This window comes from Ambystoma mexicanum, chromosome 5q (assembly GCF_040938575.1).
Source record: "Ambystoma mexicanum isolate Mex_15411 chromosome 5q, UKY_AmexF1_1, whole genome shotgun sequence".
In the NCBI taxonomy this organism is placed as follows: domain Eukaryota; kingdom Metazoa; phylum Chordata; class Amphibia; order Caudata; family Ambystomatidae; genus Ambystoma; species Ambystoma mexicanum.
The window spans coordinates 130,081,922-130,108,077 of NC_090933.1; positions in this window are offsets into that span (position 1 = coordinate 130,081,922).

Genomic DNA, 26,156 nt, shown 5'->3' on the forward strand with positions numbered 1-26,156 from the left:
AGTTTTATGCGGGAGACAGAGTCAAATGCTGCATTTAAATCGACGAAGGCGAAGAATAGAGGGGTTTTGGTGTAGCGTGCTTGCATTTTTAGTGAGTTAAGAGTCATAAGATTGATTGATGTCCCTAACCCACGAACAAAACCAGTTTGATGTGGATCTCGTCGTTTGTTTTCTTGTGTCCAATTATTAAATGCTGATAGAACTAATCGAGTGAAGATTTTTCCTGGTGCATCTAATAACGCTATCGGACGATAGTTTGATGGTATACTTCGGTCTCCTTTTTTAAATATTGGAACTATAATGGAAGTGCGCCATGAGTTTGGTATTTTCTGGGTGTGCAAAACCTGACTATAATACATTTTTCCACATGGTCTCAGACAATAAAATCCCAACATGTTTCTGTTCACAGTGTCTTCAATGACGGAGCATTCATCGGGGGAATTTTTGTTAGAACAGTGGATTCCTTCAACACCAACAGTTCAAGGAACAGGACGGAAGACAACCCCATAATATGGGGTTATGTAAAACCTACAAAGCAAATGGACAAACCTATATTAGTGGCCATAGGACAATTACTCCCAGATAGAAAAGCAAGCCTATCACTTAACAACATCTGATAAGCAAAGCTACCCTGACGGTCATAATATGCACCGAAAGGTAAAAACCCACGGGACTATGTACCTCTGACTGAATGTACAGTCTCCTGCAACTGTCTTCTATATATTCGTTGCTGAATCTTGAAACATCAAGTACTATTTTTGGTTGTCTCCCCCCTTTTTTAAACTTTTGCAATGAACTTTAGCAGACTTCCAGGTTTATATACTACCGTGACGTTGTTTCCAGTTTACGCTAGTATCCCCGTATTTAATGGGTATTTTGTGGAGCTATGCAGGGTGATTCTAGCACATTGTAATTCGTTAAGTAAGAGATCGGCTCGTGGACGGGTTGGGTCAGATTTTATTGTAATATATTTGTGATTTTACTTTGTATCGCATTGATTTAGTGCATTCCAACATGGCGCCCGGGACGCCTTAAACTTTTACCGTGCTTGAGTCGCCGTCATTGGTTTTCAGTATTTAAACTGCTTTGAATCCGCACACATCTACCTTCGTTGACAGAGCGTTTTGTGACACCTGGGAGATTAACGCTTCAGGTAAATTGTGCGGCAACGTCGGTTGTTGTTATCCTCCGACTATGGTAGTCACCATTATGTGAGAGAGGGGCCTATGATTACTGGGTAATGTTCACACGCATGAATGGTACTTATTTATTATGTCATCCCGTGCGAGCGGTTTGCACAGTGAAAACGCTGTATGCATACTTCCGGGTAGTACGTTGCCTGAGGGGTGTCTTCGCCTACATGATCTTACCTAGAAGTTCTGCAATCAGAGTGTCACATAGTAGGTTGACACTATGTTTATTTTTATTATGTCGTTTCAGTGATACACACACAATATGATTTGATGTGGATTAATTTTAGCCCGAAGTCCAACGTCATACGTGAATCAGCGGTGTGATGATGGATTAACGTGTCATTAAGGTAGTCTACATTTGTGTTTTCATCAGCCACATAGGTGTCAGCTTAGTTTATTCCTCACTTGATATTACAGAGTTGATGGTTGGCTGTTTTTCTTGCAGTTATCTGTTGGGGTTCTTATGCTATTCATAAGCATGTCGTACACTTGAAGAACTTGATGTTTCAAGGTTCGACAACGAATATATAGAAGACAGTTGCAGGAGACTGTACATTCAGTCAGAGGTACATAGTCTCGTGAGTTTTTACCTTTCGGTGCATATTATGACCGTCAGGGTAGCTTTGCTTATCAGATGTTGTTAAGTGATAGGCTTGCTTTTCTATCTGGGAGTAATTGTCCTATGGCCACTGATATAGGTTTGTCCATTTGCTTTGTAGGTTTTACATACCCCCATATTATGGGGTTGTCTTCCGTCCTGTTCCTTGAACTGTTGGTGTTGAAGGAATCCACTGTTCTAACAAAAATTCCCCCGATGAATGTTCCGTCATTGAAGACACTGTGAACAGAAACATGTTGGGATTTTATTGTCGGAGACTCATGTGGAAAAATGTATTTTATATGTAGGGTCTTGGTTATATGTTGGATTGTGCATTATGTGAAGTATTTATGATTTGCACAGGTGATGTCCTTCAATGTAAAAGTGTTCAAGGGATCATAATGGGTGTTTGTTTTTACAAAAATGTATGAATTCCTTTTACTGTGAAAAAATATTTTTTCAAGAAAAGAATATTTGAAAAATTGTTTTGAATAAATTAAATGAAATTTCAACGGGGTATTGAGGTTATGCAGGATATTCATTTTTTCAGTTTGTTCTGAATTAGATGAACTTACCTCTATTATTGGGCCAATAGGATGATGTTCCTCTAATTATTTTATACCTTTCTCCTTGTTGTATACTTTAAGAGCTCAGCCACTTTTCTGGTGCTGTTTCATTCAAAGGACGGCGGCCCTGCCCAGGACTGCCAATATTTCCCAACTAAATGTTTAATTGTTTTTTTTAATATATAAAAGCAGAACTGCTGCCACTATCTCATTCAAAGTAGAGCATCCCGCTGAGAAGTGCCAATGGTGACACCATTACAAGTGTAACAGGACTGCTAGGAAGTGCCAAGACTGTTCTGTTTAAAAGGCGATAGACCTGCCGTGAAGTGCTGCTAGTCACACATTAGAAGATATGTTTAATATGGAGATGTAGAAGGTGCTGGCATGCTGCAGAGTTGCCCCAGGTCTGTCGTACCATGAGGTCAGGTCAAGTCAATGTTTTTTGGGGTCAGAATTCCTATTTTACATCGCAATCCTAAGAGGAGGGGAGTCCCAGAATGAAACACTGGGGAAGGCAGGAATGTGTAAGAGGGAAACTCCCAGCACCATGAAAGCCTGGCCTTCACTTTGGACTCTGGAATTGTGAGTCGCCAAACAAGGTCTGGTGATTTAAAAGAGCAGAGGTGGAGTTTGTTCAAATGTACGCCCAATATTTGAAATGTGCTTCAACCTGCACCTGGTGCCGTAGTTTCAAAGAAGGCATTTAGAAAAGCAGGCTCACCGAGTGATACTTCCCTAAGCATGCTCTCTGTCCACCACTACCAACCCTACATCCCACCCTTGTCCACATACACCTTCTGAGTTAAGGGTGCTCACCACCTATTCGTAGAACATTTGTGGGGGTTTCGACCTGGAGGTCCAAACTCCAGATTTTCCTGCTGTGGTGACCTTGTCCCTCTCTCTAAAGCAACAATGCTATGTCCCTGGTACGGGGACATTGGCAACCTCTGTACAGCAACACTTCCAGATGTCCTTGGTGTGGGCACCTTGTCCCACTCTCTACTGCAACAATTCAATGCCTCTGGTGCGGGGACATTGGCACCCTCTGTACAGTAACACTTCCAGATTTCCCTGTTGCAGGGAGCTTGTTCCCCAGCCTGCAGCAATATTTCCGGATTTCCCTGATATGAGAACCTTGTCCCCCTCTCTACAGTAGCACTCTCAGATTTCCCTGGTATGGGAACCTTGTCCCCATCTGTACAACAACGCTTCCAGAGTTCCCTGATATGGGGACCTTGTCCCCCTCTCTACAGCAGCACTTTCAGATTTCCTGATATGGGGGACCTTGTTCGCCTTTTTGCAACAACCATTCCAGATTGCACTCTTGCAGGGACTTTGCCCCCTTTTCTACAGCAACACTTCCAGATTTCCCTCTTCCAGTGACCTGTGCCCCTCCATACAGCAACACTTCCAGATGTCTCTTTTACATTCACATGGTGCCCCTCCGTACAGCAACACTTCCGGATTTCCCTGTTGCAGTCACCTTGTGCACCTCTGTACAGCAACACTTCCAGATGTCCCTGTTGCAGTCACCTTGTGCACCTCCGTACAGCAACACTTCCGGATGTCCCTGTTGCAGTCACCTTGGGCCCCGCCGTACAGCAACACTTCCGGATGTCCCTGTTGCAGTGACCTTGTGCCCCTCTGTACAGCAACACTTCCGGATGTCCCTGTTGCAGTGACCTTGTGCCCCTGCGTACAGCAACACTTTCAGATGTCCCTGTTGCAGTGACCTTGTGCCCCTCCGTACAGCAACACTTCCAGATGTCCCAGTTGCAGTGACCTTGTGCCCCTCCATACAGCAAAACCTCCAGATGTCCCTTTTGCATTCACCTGGTGCCCCTCCGTACAGCAACACTTCCAGATTTCCCTGTTGCAGTGACCTTGTGCACCTCCGTACAGCAACACTTCCAGATGTCCCTGTTGGAGTCACCTTGTGCACCTCCGTACAGCAACACTTCCAGATGTCCCTGTTGCAGTCACCTTGAGCACCTCCGTACAGCAACACTTCCAGATGTCCCTGTTGCAGTCACCTTGTGCACCTCCGTACAGCAACACTTCCAGATGTCCCTTTTGCAGTGACCTTGTGCCCTTCCGTACAGCAACACTTCCGGATTTCCCTGTTGCAGTGACCTTGTGCCCCTCCGTACAGCAACACTTCTGGATGTCCCTGTTGCAGTGACCTTGTGCCCCTCCGTACAGAAACACTTCCGGATGTCCCTGTTGCAGTGACCTTGTGCCCCACCGTATAGCAACACTTTCAGATGTCCCTGTTGCAGTGACCTTGTGCCCCTCCGTACAGCAACACTTCCAGATGTCCCAGTTGCAGTGACCTTGTGCCCCTCCATACAGCAAAACCTCCAGATGTCCCTTTTGCATTCACCTGGTGCCCCTCCGTACAGCAACACTTCCAGATTTCCCTGTTGCAGTGACCTTGTGCACCTCCGTACAGCAACACTTCCAGATGTCCCTGTTGGAGTCACCTTGTGCACCTCCGTACAGCAACACTTCCAGATGTCCCTGTTGCAGTCACCTTGAGCACCTCCGTACAGCAACACTTCCAGATGTCCCTGTTGCAGTCACCTTGTGCACCTCCGTACAGCAACAGTTCCAGATGTCCCTTTTGCAGTGACCTTGTGCCCTTCCGTACAGCAACACTTCCGGATTTCCCTGTTGCAGTGACCTTGTGCCCCTCCGTACAGCAACACTTCCGGATGTCCCTGTTGCAGTGACCTTGTGCCCCTCCGTACAGCAACACTTCTGGATGTCCCTGTTGCAGTGACCTTGTGCCCCTCCGTACAGCAACACATCCGGATGTGCCTGTTGCAGTGACCTTGTGCCCCTCCATACAGCAACACTTTCAGATGTCCCTGTAGCAGTGACCTTGTGCCCCTCCGTACAGCAACACTTCCAGATGTCCCAGTTGCAGTGACCTTTTGCCCCTCCGTACAGCAACACTTCCAGATGTCCCTGTTGCAGTGACCTTGTGCCCCTCCGTACAGCAGCACTTCCGTATTTCCCTGTTGCAGTCACCTTGTGCCCCTCCGTACAGCAATACTTCCAGATTTCCCTGTTGCAGTCACATTGTGCCCTTCCATACAGCAACAAGTCCAAATGTACCTGTTGCAGTCACCTTGTGCCCCTCTGTACAGCAACACTTCCGGATTTCCCTGTTGCAGTCACCTTGTGCCCCTCCTCACAGCAACACTTCCAGATTTCCATGTTGCAGTCACCTTGTGCCCTTCCGTACAGCAACACGTCCAAATGTCCCTGTTGCAGTCAACTTGTGACCCTCCGTACAGCAACACTTCTGGATTTCCCTGTTGAAGTCACCTTGTGCCCCTCCGCACAGCAACACTTCCAGATTTCTCTGTTGCAGTCACCTTGTGCCCCTCCGCACAGCAACACTTCCGGATTTCCCTGTTGCAGTCACCTTGTGCCCCTCCGTACAGCAACACTTCCGTATTTCTCTGTTGCAGTCACCTTGTGCCCCTACGCACAGCAACACTTCCAAATGTCCCTGTTGCAGTGACCTTGTACCCCTCCATACGGCAACACTTCCAAATGTCCCTGTTGCAGTCACCTTGTGCCACTCCATACAGCAACACGTCTGGATTTCCCACTTGCAGTCACCTTGTGCCCCTCCGCACAGCAATACTTCCAGATTTCTCTGTTGCAGTCACCTTGGGCCCCTCCGTACAGCAACACTTCCGGATGTCCCTGTTGCAGGGACCTTGTGCCCCTCCGTACAGCAACACTTCCGGATGTCCCTGTTGCAGTGACCTTGTGCCCCTACGCACAGCAACACTTCTGGATGTCCCTGTTGCAGTCACGTTGTGCCCCTCCGTACAGCAACACTTCCGGATGTCCCTGTTGCAGTCACCTTGTGCCCCTCCGTACAGCAACACTTCCAGATTTCTCTGTTGCAGTCACCTTGTGCCCCTCCGCACAGCAACACTTTCGGATTTCCCTGTTGCAGTCACCTTGTGCCCCTCCGCACAGTAACACTTTTGGATTTCCCTGTTGCAGTCACCTTGTGCCCCTCCGTACAGCAACACTTCCGTATTTCCCTGTTGCAGTCACCTTGTGCCCCTATGCACAGCAACACTTCCAGATTTCCCTGTTGCAGTGACCTTGTGCCCTCCCGTACAGCAACACTTCCGGATTTCCCTGTTGCAGTGACCTTGTGCCCCTCCGTACAGCAACACTTCCGGATGTCCCTGTTGCAGTGACTTTGTGCCCCTCCGTACAGCAACACTTCCGGATGTCCCTGTTGCAGTGACCTTGTGCCCCTCCGTACAGCAACACATCCGGATGTCCCTGTTGCAGTGACCTTGTGCCCCTCCGTACAGCAATACTTCCAGATTTCCCTGTTGCAGTCACATTGTACCCTTCCATACAGCAACACTTCCAAATGTACCTGTTGCAGGGACCTTGTGCCCCTCCGTACAGCAACACTTCCGGATGTCCCTGTTGCAGTGACCTTGTGCCCCTCCGTACAGCAACACATCCGGATGTCCCTGTTGCAGTGACCTTGTGCCCCTCCGTACAGCAATACTTCCAGATTTCCCTGTTGCAGTCACATTGTACCCTTCCATACAGCAACACTTCCGGATGTCCCTGTTGCAGGGACCTTGTGCCCCTCCGTACAGCAACACTTCCGGATGTTCCTGTTGCAGTGACCTTGTGCCCCTCCGCACAGCAACACTTCCAGATTTCCCTGTTGCAGTCACCTTGTGCCCTTCCGTACAGCAACACGTCCAAATGTCCCTGTTGCAGTCACCTTGTTCCCCTCCGTACAGCAACACTTCCAGATTTCTCTGTTGCAGTCACCTTGTGCCCCTCCGCACAGCAACACTTTCGGATTTCCCTGTTGCAGTCACCTTGTGCCCCTCCGCACAGCAACACTTTTGGATTTCCCTGTTGTAGTCACCTTGTGCCCCTCCGTACAGCAACACTTCCGTATTTCCCTGTTGCAGTCACCTTGTGCCCCTACGCACAGCAACACTTCCAGATTTCCCTGTTGCAGTGACGTTGTGCCCTCCCGTACAGCAACACTTCCGGATTTCCCTGTAGCAGTGACCTTGTGCCCCTCCGTACAGCAACACTTCCGGATGTCCCTGTTGCAGTGACTTTGTGCCCCTCCATACAGCAACACTTCCGGATATCCCTGTTGCAGTGACCTTGTGCCCCTCCGTACAGCAACACATCCGGATGTCCCTGTTGCAGTGACCTTGTGCCCCTCCGTACAGCAACATTTTCAGATGTCCATGTTGCAGTGACCTTGTGCCCCTCCAAACAGCAACACTTCCAGATGTCCCAGTTGCAGTGACCTTTTGCCCCTCCGTACAGCAACACTTCCAGATGTCCCTGTTGCAGTCACCTTGTGCCCCTCCGTACAGCAACACTTCCGGATTTCCCTGTTGCAGTCACCTTGTGCCCCTCCGCACAGCAACACTTCCAGATATCCCTGTTGCAGTCACCTTGTGCCCTTCCGTACAGCAACATGTCCAAATGTCCCTGTTGCAGTCACCTTGTGCCCCTCCGTACAGCAACACTTCTGGATTTCCCTGTTGAAGTCACCTTGTGCACCTCCGCACATCAACACTTCCAGATTTCTCTGTTGCAGTCACCTTGTGCCCATTCGCACAGCAACACTTCCGTATTTCCCTTTTGCAGTCACCTTGTGCCCCTACACACAGCAACACTTCCAGATTTCCCTGTTGCAGTCACCTTGTGCCCCTCTGTACAGCAACACTTCCAAATGTCCCTGTTGCAGTGACCTTGTACCCCTCCATACGGCAACACTTCCAAATGTCCCTGTTGCAGTCACCTTGTGCCACTCCATACAGCAATACGTCTGGATTTCCCTCTTGCAGTCACCTTGTGCCCCTCCGCACAGCAATGCTTCCAGATTTCTCTGTTGCAGTCACCTTGGCCCCTCCGTACAGCAACACTTCCGGATGTCCCTGTTGCAGGGACCTTGTGCCCCTCCGTACAGCAACACTTCCGGATGTCCCTGTTGCAGTGACCTTGTGTCCCTCCATACAGCAACACTTCCAAATGTCCCTGTTGCAGTCACCTTGTGCTACTCCATACAGCACCACATCTGGATTTCCCTCTTGCAGTCACCTTGTGCCACTCCGCACAGCAATACTTCCAGATTTCTCTGTTGTGGTCACCTTGGGCCCCTCCGTACAGCAACACTTCCGGATGTCCCTGTTGCAGGGACCTTGTGCCCCTCCGTACAGCAACACTTCCGGATGTCCCTGTTGCAGTGACCTTGTGCCCCTCCGCACAGCAACACTTCCAGATTTCCCTGTTGCAGTCACCTTGTGCCCCTCCATACAGCAACACTTCCAGATTTCTCTGTTGCAGTCACCTTGTGCCCCTCCGCACAGCAACACTTTCGGATTTCCCTGTTGCAGTCACCTTGTGCCCCTCCGCACAGCAACACTTTTGGATTTCCCTGTTGCAGTCACCTTGTGCCCCTCCGTACAGCAACACCTCCGTATTTCCCTGTTGCAGTCACCTTGTGCCCCTACGCACAGCAACACTTCCAGATTTCCCTGTTGCAGTCACCTTGTGCCCCTCTGTACAGCAACACTTCCAAATGTCCCTGTTGCAGTGACCTTGTGCCCCTCCATACAGCAACACTTCCAAATGTCCCTGTTGCAGTCACCTTGTGCCACTCCATACAGCAACACATCTGGATTTCCCTCTAGCAGTCACCTTGTGCCCCTCCGTACAGCAACACTTCCGGATTTCCCTGTTGCAGTGACCTTGTGCCCCTCCGTACAGCAACACTTCCGGATGTCCCTGTTGCAGTGACCTTGTGCCCCTGCGTACAGCAACACTTTCGGATGTCCCTGTTGCAGTGACCTTGTGCCCCTCCGTACAGCAGCACTTCCGTATTTCCCTGTTGCAGTCACCTTGTGCCCCTCCGTACAGCAATACTTCCAGATTTCCCTGTTGCAGTCACATTGTCCCCTTCCATACTGCAACACTTCCAAATGTCCCTGTTGCAGTCACCTTGTGCCCCTCCGTACAGCAACACTTCCGGATTTCCCTGTTGCAGTCACCTTGTGCCCCTACGCACAGCAATACTTCTGGATGTCCCTGTTGCAGTCACATGTGTGCCCCTCCGTACAGCAACACTTCCGGATGTCCCTGTTGCAGTCACGTTGTGCCCCTCCGTACAGCAACACTTTGGATGTCCCTGTTGCAGTGACCATGTGCCCTTCTGTACAGCAACACTTCCGGATGTCCCTATTGCATTGACCTTGTGCACCTCAGTACAGCAACACTTCCGGATTTCCTTGTTGGAGTGACCTTGTCACCTCCGTACAGCAACACTTCCAGATGTCCCTGTTGCAGTCACCTTCTGCACCTCCGTACAGCAACACTTCCAGATGTCCCTGTTGCAGTGACCTTGTTCCCCTCCGTACAGCAACACTTCCGGATGTCCCTGTTGCAGTGACCTTGTGCCCCTCCGTACAGCAACACTTCTGGATGTCCCTGTTGCAGTGACCTTGTGCCCCTCTGTACAGCAACACATACAGATGTCCCTGTTGCAGTGATCTTGTGCCCCTCCATACAGCAACACTTTCAGATGTCCCTGTTGCAGTGACCTTATGCCCCTGCGTACAGCAACACTTCCAGATGTCCCAGTTGCATTGACCTTTTGCCCCTTCGTACAGCAACACTTCCAGATGTCCCTGTTGCAGTGACCTTGTGCCCCTCCGTACAGCAGCACTTCCGTATTTACCTGTTGCAGTCACCTTGTGCCCCTCCGTACAGCAATACTTCCAGATTTCCCTGTTGCAGTCACATTGTGCCCCTCCATACAGCAACACTTCCAAATGTCCCTGTTGCAGTCACCTTGTGCCCCTCCGTACAGCAACATTTCCGGATTTCCCTGTTGCAGTCACCTTGTGACCCTCCGCACAGCAACACTTCCAGAATTCCCTGTTGCAGTCACTTTGTGCCCTTCCGTACAGCAACATGTCCAAATGTCCCTGTTGCAGTCACCTTGTGCCCCTCCGTACAGCAACACTTCTGGATTTCCCTGTTGAAGTCACCTTGTGCCCGTCCGCACATCAACACTTCCAGATTTCTCTGTTGCAGTCACCTTGTGCCCCTCCGCACAGCAACACTTCCGGATTTCCCTGTTGCAGTCACCTTGTGCCCCTCCATACAGCAACACTTCCGTATTTCCATGTTGTAGTCACCTTGTGCCCCTACACACAGCAACACTTCCAGATTTCCCTTTTGCAGTCACCTTGTGCCCCTCTGTACAGCAACACTTCCAAATGTCCCTGTTGCAGTGACCTTGTGCCCCTCCATACAGCAACACTTCCAAATGTCCCAGTTGCAGTCACCTTGTGCCACTCCATACAGCACCACGTCTGGATTTCCCTCTTGCAGTCACCTTGTGCCACTCCGCACAGCAATACTTCCAGATTTCTCTGTTGCGGTCACCTTGGGCCCCTCCGTACAGCAACACTTCCGGATGTCCCTGTTGCAGGGACCTTGTGCCCCTCCGTACAGCAACACTTCCGGATGTCCCTGTTGCAGTGACCTTGTGCCCCTCCGCACAGCAACACTTCCAGATTTCCCTGTTGCAGTCACATTGTGCCCTTCCGTACAGCAACACGTCCAAATGTCCCTGTTGCAGTCACCTTCTGCCCCTCCGTACAGTAACACTTCTGGATTTCCCTGTTGAAGTCACCTTGTGCCCCTCCGCACAGCAACACTTCCAGATTTTTCTGTTGCAGTCACCTTGTGCCCCTCCGCACAGCAACACTTCCGTATTTCCCTGTTGCAGTCACCTTGTGCCCCTACGCACGGCAACACTTCCAGATTTCCCTGTTGCAGTCACCTTGTGCCCCTCCGTACAGCAACACTTCCGTATTTCCCTGTTGCAGTCACCTTGTGCCCCTACGCACAGCAACACTTCCAGATTTCCCTGTTGCAGTCACCTTGTGCCCCTCTGTACAGCAACACTTCCAAATGTCCCTGTTGCAGTCACCTTGTGCCACTCCATACAGCAACACGTCTGGATTTCCCTCTAGCAGTCACCTTGTGCCCCTCCGCACAGCAACACTTCCAGATTACCCTGTTGCAGCGACCTTGTGCCCCTCCGTACAGCAACACTTCCGGATGTCCCTGTTGCAGGGACCTTGTGCCCCTCCGTACAGCAACACTTCCGGAAGTCCCTGTTTCAGTGACCTTGTGCCCCTACGCACAGCAACACTTCTGGATGTCCCTGTTGCAGTCCCGTTGTGCCCCTCCGCACAGCAACACTTCCGGATGTCCCTGTTGCAGTCACGTTGTGCCCCTCCGTACAGCAATACTTTGGATGTCCCTGTTGCAGTGACCATGTGCCCTTCTGTACAGCAACACTTCCGGATTTCCCTGTTGCAGTCACCTTGTGCCCCTCCGCACAGCAACACTTCCAGATTTCCCTGTTGCAGTCACCTTGTACCCTTCCGTACAGCAACACGTCCAAATGTCCCTGTTGCAGTCACCTTGTGCCCCTCCGCACAGCAACACTTCCGGATTACCCTGTTGCAGCGACCTTGTGCCCCTCCGTACAGCAACACTTCCGGATGTCCCTGTTGCAGGGACCTTGTGCCCCTCCGTACAGCAACACTTCCGGAAGTCCCTGTTTCAGTGACCTTGTGCCCCTATGCACAGCAACACTTCTGGATGTCCCTGTTGCAGTCACGTTGTGCCCCTCCGTACAGCAACACTTCCGGATGTCCCTGTTGCAGTCACGTTGTGCCCCTCCGTACAGCAATACTTTGGATGTCCCTGTTGCAGTGACCATGTGCCCTTCTGTACAGCAACACTTCCGGATTTCCCCGTTGCAGTCGCCTTGTGCCCCTCCGCACAGCAACACTTCCAGATTTCCCTGTTGCAGTCACCTTGTACCCTTCCGTACAGCAACACGTCCAAATGTCCCTGTTGCAGTCACCTTGTGCCCCTCCGTACAGCAACACTTCTGGATTTCCCTGTTGAAGTCACCTTGTGCCCCTCCGCACAGCAACACTTCCAGATTTCTCTATTGCAGTCACCTTGTGCCCCTCCTTACAGCAACACTTCCAGGTATCCCTGTTGCAGTGACCTTGTGCCCCTCCGTACAGCAGCACTTCCGTATTTCCCTGTTGCAGTCACCTTGTGCCCCTCCACACAGCAATACGTCCAGATTTCCCTATTGCAGTCACCTTGTGCCCCTCTGTACAGCAACACTTCCAAATATCTCTGTTGCAGTCACCTTGTGCCCCTCCGTATAGCAACACTTCCAAATGTCCCTGTTGCAGTCACCTTGTGCCCCTCAGTACAGCAACACTTCCGGATTTCCCTGTTGCAGTCACCTTGTGCCCCTACGCACAGCAATACTTCCAGATGTCCCTGTTGCAGTCACCTTGTGCCCCTTCGTACAGCAACACTTCCAAATGTCCCTGTTGCAGTCACCTTGTGCCCATCCATACAGTAACACTTCCGTATTTCCCAGAGGTTGGACGTAAATATTGAAAAGGGTAGGAGATAGGGCGGAACCCAGAGGAACCTCACACTCCAAAGCAGAAACAGCAGAAAGAAAAGGCTGTAGTGATAGCAGCTGTGAGCGATCAGAAAGAAAAGAGTGAAACCAAGAAAGAACAGAACTAGATACTCCAGCCACTGACAGACGGCTGATCAGGATGGAGTGATCATCAGTATCATAGGCGGCGAAGAGATCCAACAGAATCAATGTTGCCACTCCACCCTGATTAGCAATGAGTGTCAGATCCTCTAGCACAGAGACCAGAACAGTCTCGGTGCCTCTCCCTGGTCTAAAGCCTGACTGGAAAGCATCAAAGAAGGACGAATCTTCACAGAACTGCCTAAGCAGCGGGGAGACCAGGGTTCCAGCATCTTCATAAAAAAAGTCAGGAGCGAAACAGGGCGAACATTGCTTATTGCACCACAGGCATCTGAGACCTGTTATGCTGTGTGCCTGGCTACCAATCCTCCTGCCCCAACAAGGAACACAGACAGACACTGTTGCAGAGATTCCGTGCCCATTACAACCGGAGCGGACAATACGGCCCAAGATCGAAAGGAGAATAACTCCTTGCTTTAAGTGTTCCCTGGTGCTCCAATTATCCCTGGATCCGTGCCTGCCTCCATCCTTACTCCACTGCTGGACACCAGGCAACCAAAGGGGGCTTTGGCTGGCCCAAAGAGTGAGAATCCCCATGACAGAACCTATTGAATTGCTGTGTGTGTGTGTGTGTGTTTGTGTGCTGCTGTGATCTGTTCCCCGCTGATGAGTGTACAGTCTGAAGCTATTAGTATTGTAGTGTTCAGCCTCTGCTTGGATATTTACCCTCCGCTAGATTAAAGATGTTTTGTGAAAACATTAAACACTGATGTCAGCACTAAAAAAACACTTTTTTAGTGAAGGATCTATGTGATCTGGCGTTTGTTTTATTGGCCAAAAATCCAGTGGCAGTATGGGAATGTATTGGCTGGAGGGTCGCAAGCATTTCCCATCTGAGGATGTGACTGTGCATAGCAAGGGTGCCAACAACAACCAATGGGACTTTGGGTGGGCTGGAGAGGGGGCCACCCCTGAGAATATTGTTCAAAGAATGGGTTGCAATGGTGCATTTTACAGCACACGTTCTGTGAACACTTGGGGAAAAATCCCCACTTTACACTTAATATGCAAAAAAATCCAATCGATGCCAAGTCACCAACAGTGCACAAGAATATGTTCCCATGTATTCTCATGATGCCTTTGCCCACAATATATGCCAGTAAAAAACACTGTCATGCTGGCTGTGCCTCTACATGTTCATGCTGGCTACACCAATGTTTGCTAGTATCCCCACATAAGAACACACTCCTGGGGGCTTTTCCCAAAATGGCAGTAAAATATGCCATTCTACTATACGAAAAAATGCCCATACTGGCTGCACTTGTGTAGGCCATTATTGTCATGTAAGAACACTCCTCCTCTTGGCTTTGCGAACAATGAAGCCAGGCTACACCAATGGCTGGCTACACCAATGAAGGCCAGTATGCTAATGTAAGAACATTAATCAATTGACTTTGCCCACAATACCTGCAAAATATGCCATGCCAATAAAAGGAAACCTCCATGCTGGCTGCCACAATGTAATCCCCCACTCACTTCCTCACGTAAGACCACTTAAGTTGGCTTTGCCCATAAAACCTATCAAATAAAGCATACCACTGTTAAAAAAAAAACATCCATGCTGGCGGCCCCAATGCAGTCCCCTCTCACGCCCTCGGTAAGAATACTCATTGTGTTGGCTTTGCCCATAATGCCCATAAAACAAGTCACTGGAAGAAAACGTCCATACTGGATGCAGCCATGTAGACCAGTAATCCATGATTTCCAGCATTAATCATAGTGGCTTTGTGTCTAATGTTAGTAAAACAAGCCTTGACACTCATCACCTTGGCCTTGCCCATAATGTCACACTGTACTCACATTCACACCCGCACTCACACAGACACAACCTCTTGCATACACAGATACTGGTACACCCTAACATGCATGCATGCGCACATACAAAAATACTCTTTTTTCTTACATGTTTTGCTCCAATTTCAGACCCAACTTCGCCTCCTCCAGGCCCTCCTATCTAACTGGTGGAAACGCACCACTTAGATAGGAACCAGGAACCATGAGAAGGACACTCCTGGTTCCTGACATGAGCAGCAAAACTGGAGCACCAGAGACCACTTACCTGGGAGACTCCAATGTGAACGGAGGTGCAGGAGTGCATCATAGAGACATTTCAGTTCTCCAGTATGCTTGCCCATTGGGCCATGCAAGGATAGCGAAGTAAAAGGGTGCAGGCCTTGCATGGAGCATTTAGCATGCATGATGGGCAACTCCAAAATGTAAAGGGATCCCTAATTTCTCTGCTTTTACTGGCTCGGTTGCTCCCCATAGTAGGTGGTGGGTCGGCGTCCCATCACCCGTTTTGGACGAGTTGTCATTGTGAAAAATCGCAATGCACAAAGTTCTCCCTCTGCATATCACAGTGAATTTTTTTTTAAATTAACACTGTGTGTTGTCAGGCCGAAAAATATTGTTTGGACGTCTCCCTTGCCAATTTTGTGGCTTTTTTTTCAGCGGACACCCCTTAATCTCCCACTGCTATCCTTTTCTTTCTACCACCTTAGTATCCCCCTTTCCATTGTTGCCTGATCATAACCCGCCGTTCACCTTGCTTCCATATTCATCTTTCTGTTTCTTTTTCATCCTAGAACTTGCCCTTTTGCAGTGACTGGTGAGGGAGTTGACATCCAATGCCCCCCCCCTTTTTCTCGGCCGTCACTCACCTCAGGTTGCATGCGAGCTACTGTCCTTTTCCACACTGACTCATTCTTTAATTCGCTCCCCACCTCTGCTAGGTTCCATCACTCTTCTTTCTGACTCCTCGGTTTTTGTACAATTTTTAATGTTCTTGCCAATTTCGCATCGTTTGTGATTTGCTTCCTTCTCCTACTCCACCAACTCCCCAAACCCATTTCTTACTTTTTCTTCTTGAGAAGTCTGCCATGCTGCACACATCCCTGCAGCTTTGGTGAAAAAATGCCTCCTGCACCCTGTATCCTGTTTCGAATGATCAAAGGGAACACCCTTCTTTACATGTCTTAGTGCTTTTGGAGATGTGCTGAGTTCGATTTGGAAAACAATGCTATTGCACAGAAGGACTCTGCGAGCAAATCTTCTCAGTTAGTTCATCCGGACTGGCATGATTTTGGGCAGCGGGTATTCGGAGGGGAGCCATAGTCCTTTTTGAGACGTTTGCTGAAATATTTTGGCCTGAAGGTAACATGGATACACTGGCTTACTCTGTTTAGCACACTGGAGTGCTGATAGAACGTGTATGCTTGCTGCAGACGCGGTTTTCCCTGTGTACTCCATCACTCAGTTAGCAGGGTATCAACAGATCATTTTGCGGTGGCCTCTGGGTAAGCCGATTGGAAGCAAAGGTTTGGAGAGGTCTATGGATTGCGCAATCAATGTGCTGTACCAGCAGTACAGCAAGTTGTAATGAGCAATCAACATACGCCCAAGACTTTGAACCCCCCCCCCTAAAGTTATGGGCAATAAAGAGGGTATCCGTAGCCTTCCCTTGCATAGCCTGCACCCCCTACCTTTAACCCTCTGTGTAACCTATGTGTGTTTCCTTCCAAGAGTACCCTTAACTGTATGACCTTCTGACTCTAGCTCTATTATTTTATCGCTAGTGCTGTCTCCCCTAGTTTTACAACATTCTGTTGCTTCACAGCTATGTCCGTGCTGTAGAAAAACCAGCACATTAATTAATGCATGCGTTCTTGTGAAGCAGGGCTTGGGTTAATATTGCCAAATGGGACAGGTATTGCAGGTTATCAGGGATGGCACCAGGGTCTTTCAACCTTTTCAAATGAAAGGGGCCTCAAGACTCCATGGGGGGCCACCAGCAACTGCCCCATATTGCCAGTCAACAATCTAACAACACAGCAATATATTCCTTCATGTGTTACTTGCGTTCCAGGGCTTACAGTGTGCGCATTGCAGATTTCATCTTACAAGCTGCGTTTGCTGGAGCCCATCCGGCCGTCACTTACATTGGGAAAAACAGAAGTGTTACCACCTTATTGCCTTTCAACACTGGTTCCCCCATGTCAGCCACTTTCTTACAACAAAGGATTTATAGCTATTCAGCAGGCATTCAGTGCTTCGGCTCCCCTACTGACTCACCGTCTCGTGATAATTGGCGGCTATTAACCTTATCTTTATCTCCATTATAATGTATGCCCCTCATGGGTGCCGCAGACTGCTTTCTATTCTAAGCAAGGGGGGCTCCCAACCATCATGTTGAAATGGGCACCCACACATCTTCTTCCGGACCTGCAGATTATGTTGGTGAATTATTGAATTGGCATTACCTACTTTGCTTGTGTGCCCTAAACTCAGAGAAAACCACGAATCTATGCCAAGCCTACATATGTGTAGGGGAGAATGGCATCTCCTGAAGCAGAATGTGCCTTTTTCTTTATTGGCATGCATTGACATTTACTATATTTTCCTACTGTTTTTAAGAAACTCAGTGTTGCAGCTGGGTAAAGGTCACCTTGCATAGGGATTGAACCGTGGAAGCAAACCAAACATGAGAAACTCGGTTCATGATGGCAGCGGGTGACACAGACAGTTTATTTCTTTTTTTTTCCAACCAATTTATTCAACAAAATTAAACTAACCACAACAAACCGCATATGCAATAAATAGATTCAAAGTTAAAAGTCTTACACATTAAACAACAGTTTGAAAAATACCATCCAATAAAACAGCATTTCAATTGATCTATACTGGATGGGAAGAGCGAAAGAAGAAGAGAGAAAGAAATAAAAAAGGGAAAAAAAAGAAAAAAAAGGGGCTGGGGTAATACGTTTATTTCTTACAGGTGCAGAGACAGGGAAACCAGCAGAGTATCCCCGTCCCTAAAAATGGTGCCCCTGCATACAGATTATGTGATTTACGATGGGGTTTTAGACAATGAAAATCATAAATTGATGTGAGGCATTTGGGTAGTTGTATTTGAACATCATACTTCCTAATGGAACATCCATTAACCTTGTTCACTTGTCTAGCGGAGCCACGTCTCCTGCTTGCACAGCTCTGCCTTTCCTAACCACAGGACAGATTCGCTTTACTTCAGATGGGTCGCACACCAATGCATAAGCATTAACTGCTTGGTAGCCTCCAACCCATGTGACATGCCTGCTCTGCCCAGAGAAAGGATGAGACTCTTTTTCATGCCTGATGTTCCATTAGCACCCAGGGCGGGGGGGGCGCAGCCAATCAGGTTCCTTGGTTACTGGGCTGTTACTCCAGAGCTCAGCCCGCGTTCAATGGACCCTGTTGGCTGACTTCCACGCCCACTACCTTCTAGACACCCACCCTTTCCCTTTTTTTAATAATCCTACCCCTCCTCCTGTACCCCAGTTACCTGATTGTGGCAACACTGTTGTTTCCTGCCACCGTAACAGCGTCACTGCATCTTGCCTTTCCAGCTGCCATGGTAATGGAAGACGGGCTCCAGACGGAGCCCCGCCTTCTACAGCCATGGTGGCCATCTTGGCAAAGTATTTTTATTTCTTGAACGGTACGTGTGCAGCATCAAGTTCAAAGTATGAAAATACTTTTTTTTAGCACCACTGGCTACTGCTTTGGAAACCCAGGGTCCTAATGGCGTTATTAACCTGTTCCATGGGCTATAACATGGGAGGGGGTAGCGTTAACTCAGGCTGCTGGGCTGTTACCCATTGTAGCCCATGGAACTGGTTAATAACACCATATTATTTATCTACGGGGTGGTGCATCATTCCGAACAGGGTTTTGCTTTGCCGCTACACAGCCTTATGGTCTGTGTCTTTTTATGTCAACCAATCGTAGGCTGTGATAGCTCTGTTGCTTTACACAACAATAATCGAGTTGGTGCTCAAGGTTTATAATGGGAAAGCTATCTCTGTAACTATGAATGGCATGGAGCTCAGGGTCCATAGGAATGTTGGGTCCACCCAGGTAGGGTATAATACCTTTCTGAAACGAGTATTGGGGCTTCCACGATTGGCCCCAAATTTCTCGGTGCACCAGGAATTGGGTTGCAGGTTTATTAGCAACTCATTGCAGCTCAGCCTGTAAGTCATTGTCTCAGAGTTTGGGGGAATAGTAAAGCTGGTTTAACCCATGAGCTTATTAAACACTTGGTTCCTAGGGGCCCAAACATGAAGATCCCCTGCAATGTTGTCAGAAGTTGATATGGCTCAATGTTTTTATATGAGAGATGTCATGCCGCACAATGTTCTGAGATCTATAAAAGTAAGGGTATTCCAGCGTATACTAGATAAGTGGGAGTCATCCGAGATCCCGAGGCCTGCTAATAGGAAACATGCGATTATTGAGAGCCCAAGTCTCCAGAATTACTCACGATGGGCACAGAACCCTTCTCAGCGCATTGGTTATTACCAGGGCACGTTTTAATTGTATTCGTTTAAGAGCAGTGGTGGCGGCCTGGCCGAATGGCAATGAAAATCAATCATACATTCTTTGTTATGCGTCAAAGGAAGACTTGGCCCATTTTTTATTGTTTTGCCCAGCTTTCTCGTATATCAAAGATCGCACGCTTAAACCACTCTCGCGGGGCCAGGGATTCCTTCAGTTTGAACCTGCTCTGTGCTACCTGCTGTGGGTGGAGTTTATGTGGGTTGGGGTTTATTATCATTTCTAAAGAATGTGTGAACTTTGAGGAAATATTTTATGAAAATGGTTTGAATTGAAGTTTCTTTTCTTTTCTTTGTATTAAAAAGGTTGATGATGGGATGATTATTTTTAAACGTGTGATGTGTAATTATGTCAATTGTCGTTGTTTTTATGGGAACGTTCTGTATTCCTGAAATTCACTTTCTACTACTACTATTACAACAATAATCATGGCTGTGGTGCTGTCCTGTTCAGGGCACACTGGGCATATATAGGAAAAACAGCAAATATTAAGTCCACACCACCGCTGTAATTAATTTAGTTTATCTAATGATTGTGCTGTAATTCACTTATTCCGTTTTTTTATTCTATGGTATACAAGACATGTTATTATATATGCTTGTGTGTATTTGTATGGTTTTAACGTATACCTGATAAAACCTTTTGAAGTTCAAAAAACAAAACTTCAGTCTGCCTTATATGATGGATTTGTATTTAAGTCAGAGAGTAACATACTTTGGATGGGCAGCATGGCAGCCATCTTGTAATACTATGTGTGTGTTGAAAGAACTATGGCAAGCTACACTTTTCACATTAGAGAACAAAGCAAGCATCTTTGACTATCTACACAAAGAATGTTTACTGTAGTGACCATTAACAAATCAGCATATGCAATATAGTTTTCATTTTGTGGTATTATTTCCTTGTTATATGACATAACAATTTTTCGAACTGTGACATCAATATTTCAGAATATATTTCCTGATATGATGATTACATTTCAGTTTTATACGTTCCTGTCAGGATACTGCGATTCAGCAACACAACTCTTGTAGAGCTTCAACAGGAAATGTCAAGGAGGGGCCTCTTCTCAGTTGTTGCAACCAACCTATGGAATTCCACATCAAGGCAAGATGACTACGCACTTTGGAGGGCCACATGGGAGTCAGGTACTGACTAGAAAGCTTGCCTCAGACGTCAAACCCACACGCCCTCCACAACAGACACGGGAGATCAAGACCTCTCTTTCAACACAGGCCCAGGCTGGGCTTAGAACACACCAGAACTATCAAACCCTTTCCCCACAAGAATACACTAAAGACAGCTAGGACCCCCTGGTCTGATAAATATTCTCAGTGCAGGATCCTTCTTTATAGAATCCACACCACATTAACATGCTCGCTATTTCTTCTTCCCACCTCACACTACACACACACAGACACACACATATGCACACACATATGTGCACACACGCATATGTGCACACACACACAACCAAACTCTGCAGCGGACTGCTATAACCCCCAGTAGGTCAGACTAACAACAACAGAGCTGTGCAGAGCCATCCCACAATACCCACCCACACCCATTCTCCTGGCAGTACTTTTTCGTGGAGAAACTGGCGAATAGGACATGGGACTTCTCTCTGGATAGACAAATGGCAAGTGTCCTCAGCTGGAGCCCTGTGGAAACATAACAGCACACAAAAAATCGGTTCTGTATAGGATCTTCATACATTACAATAAATATGTCATTACTTATGTTTATATGGTTTTATACTGCGCCATGGTAGTAGTTTCAGAGCATGTATGCTTGTTCGTGTAGTGGGGTACTGTTCCCCTGTCAGAAGTATCCATTCCTTTGCCTGCTGGAGGAAAGAAAAGGAGCAAAGGGAAGATATGAGGATAAGAAAGTGGGAAATGTAATCTAAAAACACAGGGAGGGAGAGAAGCGTACAGCAAGCAAGGAATGTTTTGTGATAGCATGGGCGCATGTCAGCCATCTTTGTTGGACCATAGTTTTGCAAAAGGGAGGAAGAAACTATGTCCTAACGTGTTGTGGTAGTTGGGTTGTGTTTCCCAGGCAGATTTGGTGAATTGTACATTAGTACCCAGTGTAATATTGGATGCACGAGGGCCCCCGCAATCCTGGAAGTTTAGTGGGATATTTCCTAGAGAACGGTGTCTAGTCAAAGGATCGAATCTAAAGGGTCGACAGGTCAAAGGATCGATTTTTTTTTTAATTATATATATTTTTTTAGGTTTTCGTTTAGGGAAAAAAGTGTTTTTTATCAAAAAAAGGGGGTTGGGGGTTGGGGTTTAGGGGTTAGGGGAGGGCCCAAAAAAAAAAACTGCGAAAAAAAAAATCGATCCTTTGACCTGTCGACCCTTTGGTGTCGATCCTTTGACCTGTCGACCCTTTAGATTCGATCCTTTGACTGGCAACTGTTCTGTTTGCGGTGCTGAAAAATATGCTTCATTATACATTATATACCTTTCAATGTATGATACATTGGCTTCTGTAAAGCCTGTCCCTTGCTGAATTATGCTCCTAGGCCCCTCGTATTGCACCCTGTGGGCGGGGCCGTTGGTGACGTCACATGCAGCACCAAATCCTCTCTGAGATTGGACTAAGTACTATGAAAAAGTAGAAATTGGCCTTAAATCTGGACCCAGATGTACTACCAGAACAAATTCAGGGGTGTCCCTGCACTGCTCCCCAAAGAGCACCCACTAGGTGAATATAAGAATCTTCAGGTGCAGTGGAAGGGCTGCTTCCTTTCACATACATTTATTCCCGCAATTTAGTTATTGACACTGAATCAATGATACGTTGCACAAATTACAAAGATTAATTGTACAAATTCATTATAAAAATTACAAAAGCATCTTCAAAGGCCTTTCTGAGCAAAAACACTTTGTAAGATGAAGGTCTTCAAATATGTATATGTGTCTATATGTAAAAGCAATGTGAAAATTGAAAATATCGATTTCCAACGTATTTTAAAAAGAAGTGTCTATGGTCGCAGGGTCTGTCTGGCATGCCAGCCTGATTTTGTTTATACAGCTTGTTGCGGGTCAGAGCTCTTTACCAGAGCCCCGCAACCAAGGTCATCGTTCTTGTCACCCGACAGAGTCATATATAACGTGAGCCGCATGACACTGGTAGGGCGATGACAGGGCGACATGTGTCAAACAGTCATATTATGTCTGGGTAAACTTTCCAGGAAGTGTTTGGGTTCCGAGTCCGTTGTCCTTCGCCGGCGGTGCTAGTAGACAGAGGAAGCTTCAAGGCTGCTGTACAGGATGCAGACACTGTCAATTAGACATCAACAAATCATAACTCTCCCTTTAGAACTCCACCCTCCCCCCCAGCTTCCTGAGCCTACACTTTGCATTCGCTGCGAAAGGAAGGTTCATTTGCCAATGCAGCTTTTATCTTGAGGACTTTTTCACTTTGAGTTAGTGTGTACATGCGCGGTACAAATACCTTTAACATTTAACATGCCACTTTGATACATAATGTTCCTTATAGTGAAAGGCTGCACAATCCTATTCTGGTTTGCAGCGTTGTATATTGGTTTTGCAACAGGAGCTTTAACCCACCGTGCTATAGTATGATTGAATAATAAGTATGGGGCATACTTGTGGCACAGGAAATAGCCTTATCTACTTTCAAAGAGGTTTAGCAGTCGAGGGGGTTGATTGTATAAGGGACATTTTCTGCGGAAACAGACAGCCCTCAGAGCAAATGAAGAAAACGTGCAGGCAAGGTCATACCAAAATAAAGTATGCAACCATTTTGAAGGCCAAAATACCGAAATTAGGGACCCCCACATTTTATCAAATATATGTGGGGGTTGGGTTACGTAAATAAAAAAGGTGAAGGGGTATTGGGGTGGCGGAGGTGCAGGGGCCTCCCCCTGCATATACATGTGGTAAAAAGTGGTACACAAACATTTCACAAATTCTGTATTTTGGAGTTCCCGCAGTATTCAGATAGATACAAAACATCGACTGGTTTTTTAAAAATGCACACATGTAGTTTCACAAAAAGATGAAGTGGTGCACACATTGCTATACACACTCCACAAAGAAGGAGTGGCATCCAAGTTGTCAAATTGCGAAGGAGTGTCAGGAAGCGAAGCAAACAAACCCAGTGGCTGCGGAGGGGAAAAAAGCACGTAAGACAAGCCACGTGAACAGCAGTGTCTGGCTACAAGCTGCTCCCCACCTGTTGGGCTGCAGAGGGGTGGGTGAGAGAGCCTATTAGTGTCTGGTGAATGGGTGGTCATTTCACCTCACCGACGGCACTATCGCCATATGCAAAGTTGATCAAATCAAGTTTCAATCCAGGGCCATGCATGCATTCAGTCCTGACTGTCATACTTGGCAGTGTGCACATCTACATCACCCAGTGTCAGGGGTGGACTGGGAACCAAAGAGCATCTGGATTGGTGCAAGCGACCCTTGCAAGCCCAACCACTCTAAGGAGGGTTTGGAGAGGTTCCCTCTGCAAGTAGTGTTGGAAAAAATGAGTCCAAATGATGCTTGCAAAGAAGTAGCATACATCACAAAAAACAAATCCATAACATCTAATTGTGAAGAGTACTGACACATCTAGTAAAATCTTTCTCAGAGACAGGATGAACAGGGTGCTTCTTATTCTCGTTTACCAAAAGGAAGTGTGGCCTATCCATCCCATGGCCCATTGGCCCATGCCCTGCTCAAGTGAACAAAGGCTGAAGCACTGGCAGCTTCGGGAAAATACCAGAGAGGAAAACCACGGGTGAAAAATGGAACCTCCCAAGATAATAATATTATTATTATTATTATTATAGTTATTAAGAGGGTATTTACTGAACGAGGACCTAGCTTCAGAGCAGGAGCTAACAAGGGCGGGTAAGGGTGGGCAATTGGCAGTAAGGGATCTACAAGCAACCAGAGGGATTGGGGGGGGCACAGTGTGGAGCAGATATCCGAGTCTCAGGTAGGGTGGGGAGTGTAGGGTGTGTGGACCTAGGTGCTAAGGAGGAGACATCCCTGGAAGTGGAAGGTCTTGAGCTCTTTCCTGAACTGAAGAAGTTCTGATTGGGGCAAGTCTGATGTTGACGTGGAGGAGGTTCCAGAGTTTTGGAGCGTAAACAGAGAAGACCTGTCTGCTAGTTCTTTCCTCCCTGCACCGTTTTAATTCAAGTCTGTACATTTCCTCACTTCTGGTGGATCGTATGCCTCTGGAAATGCTGAGTTTCTCAGTGAGGTAGCTTGAGACTTCATGATGACAGCCTTGTAGATGATGCAACAGGATTAGAAGATGATACAGGCTTGCCGTGGGAGCCAGTGCAGTTCAATGAGGGTCGGGTGATGTGGTTGAATTTGCAGAGCCCTTTAATGAGTCTCGTTGCAGCATGCAGAACACATTTCGGGGGTGCCAGGGTAGTCGCTGGAAGGCCTTCCAAAAGAACATTGCCACCATCCAGGTGGGAGAGGACCGAGGCTTGGGTAGTGGATCTGAAGTTGTTTTCTGTGATGAAGGGCTTACGTTTCTGCGAGACAGAAAGTTGGTACCAGGCCGTTTGGGTCTTCCTTGCTATGTGATGTTTGAATGTGAGGTGTCTGTTGATTGGGACTTAGCTCAGGTTGCCAGCTGGGGTGTGAATCCCTGGTGGTTCATATCAGAGACTAAGTTCTGGATGTCAGGGTGTTAGGTGTTGCTGGTCAGCAATAGGAATTCATTCTTGGAAGGATTGAGCTTCAGGTAAGCACTGGACATTCAGGAATCTATCAATGTGAGGGAGACCTTGAGCCTGTGGATGTCTTCGAAGGAGAATTACTTGAGGTAGATCTGCGTGTCATCTGCGTATTGCTCAATGTGGAAGTTGTGTGGAGCGCGGAGGGTTTGGAGCGGTTCCATGTAAAGATTGAAGATCACAGGGGACAGGATGGATCCTTGCGAGACTCCACAGGTGATGGGTAGAGTTGGTGATCTGGAAGAATCCATTTGTATGAACTGTTGGCAGTTCGCAAGGTTGGATTTGAACTAGATAAGGACTATCTTGCTGATCCCCATGCAGCGATGTAGATTGTCGGTGAGTGTCTTTGTGGTCTACTGTGTCAAATGCTACTGAGAGGTCAAGGAGGACTAGGAGGCAAGACTAGGAGGCAAGGATTTGAAGGGCATCGTCGAGCACCTTGATGGTAGCCATTTCTGTGCTGCATCTGGATCTGAATCCAGATTGTAGCAAGATGTGTAGAAAAGTTAGCAGGAAAACACTCCCAGGAGAAAACTCAGAACCCCCTCCACCCAAAAAACAAATCCCAGCACCTGAACCTATTATAAATGAGTAAAGGTAATGAAACCAAGGATAACAATGCAATCCCAACAAATTTGGGTAAGACATGCCACACTCGGAGGTTTTGCTCATGGCTTCTTATAAACTGAGTAGTCCCCTGTTAATGAAACGAAGGACAGAAAATGGAAACACGACCATCCTGGATTGGGATCTTGCAATTTTGGAAATCAGAGCCTACCATCTTGGAATAGAATAAATAAAAGGACCATTAACAACTGTGATAGGGTCACAGGCTTGACACTGTCAGGTGGGAACCAGGAACCCTAATGTCCTAGGGTATTTAGAGAAACAGATGTACACGTCACTCATGGAGCCCATCACCTCACCTCTGTCATATTGGAACAGCAGCAAGAAAGCACTGTGCATGACACCTGGTATCATCACA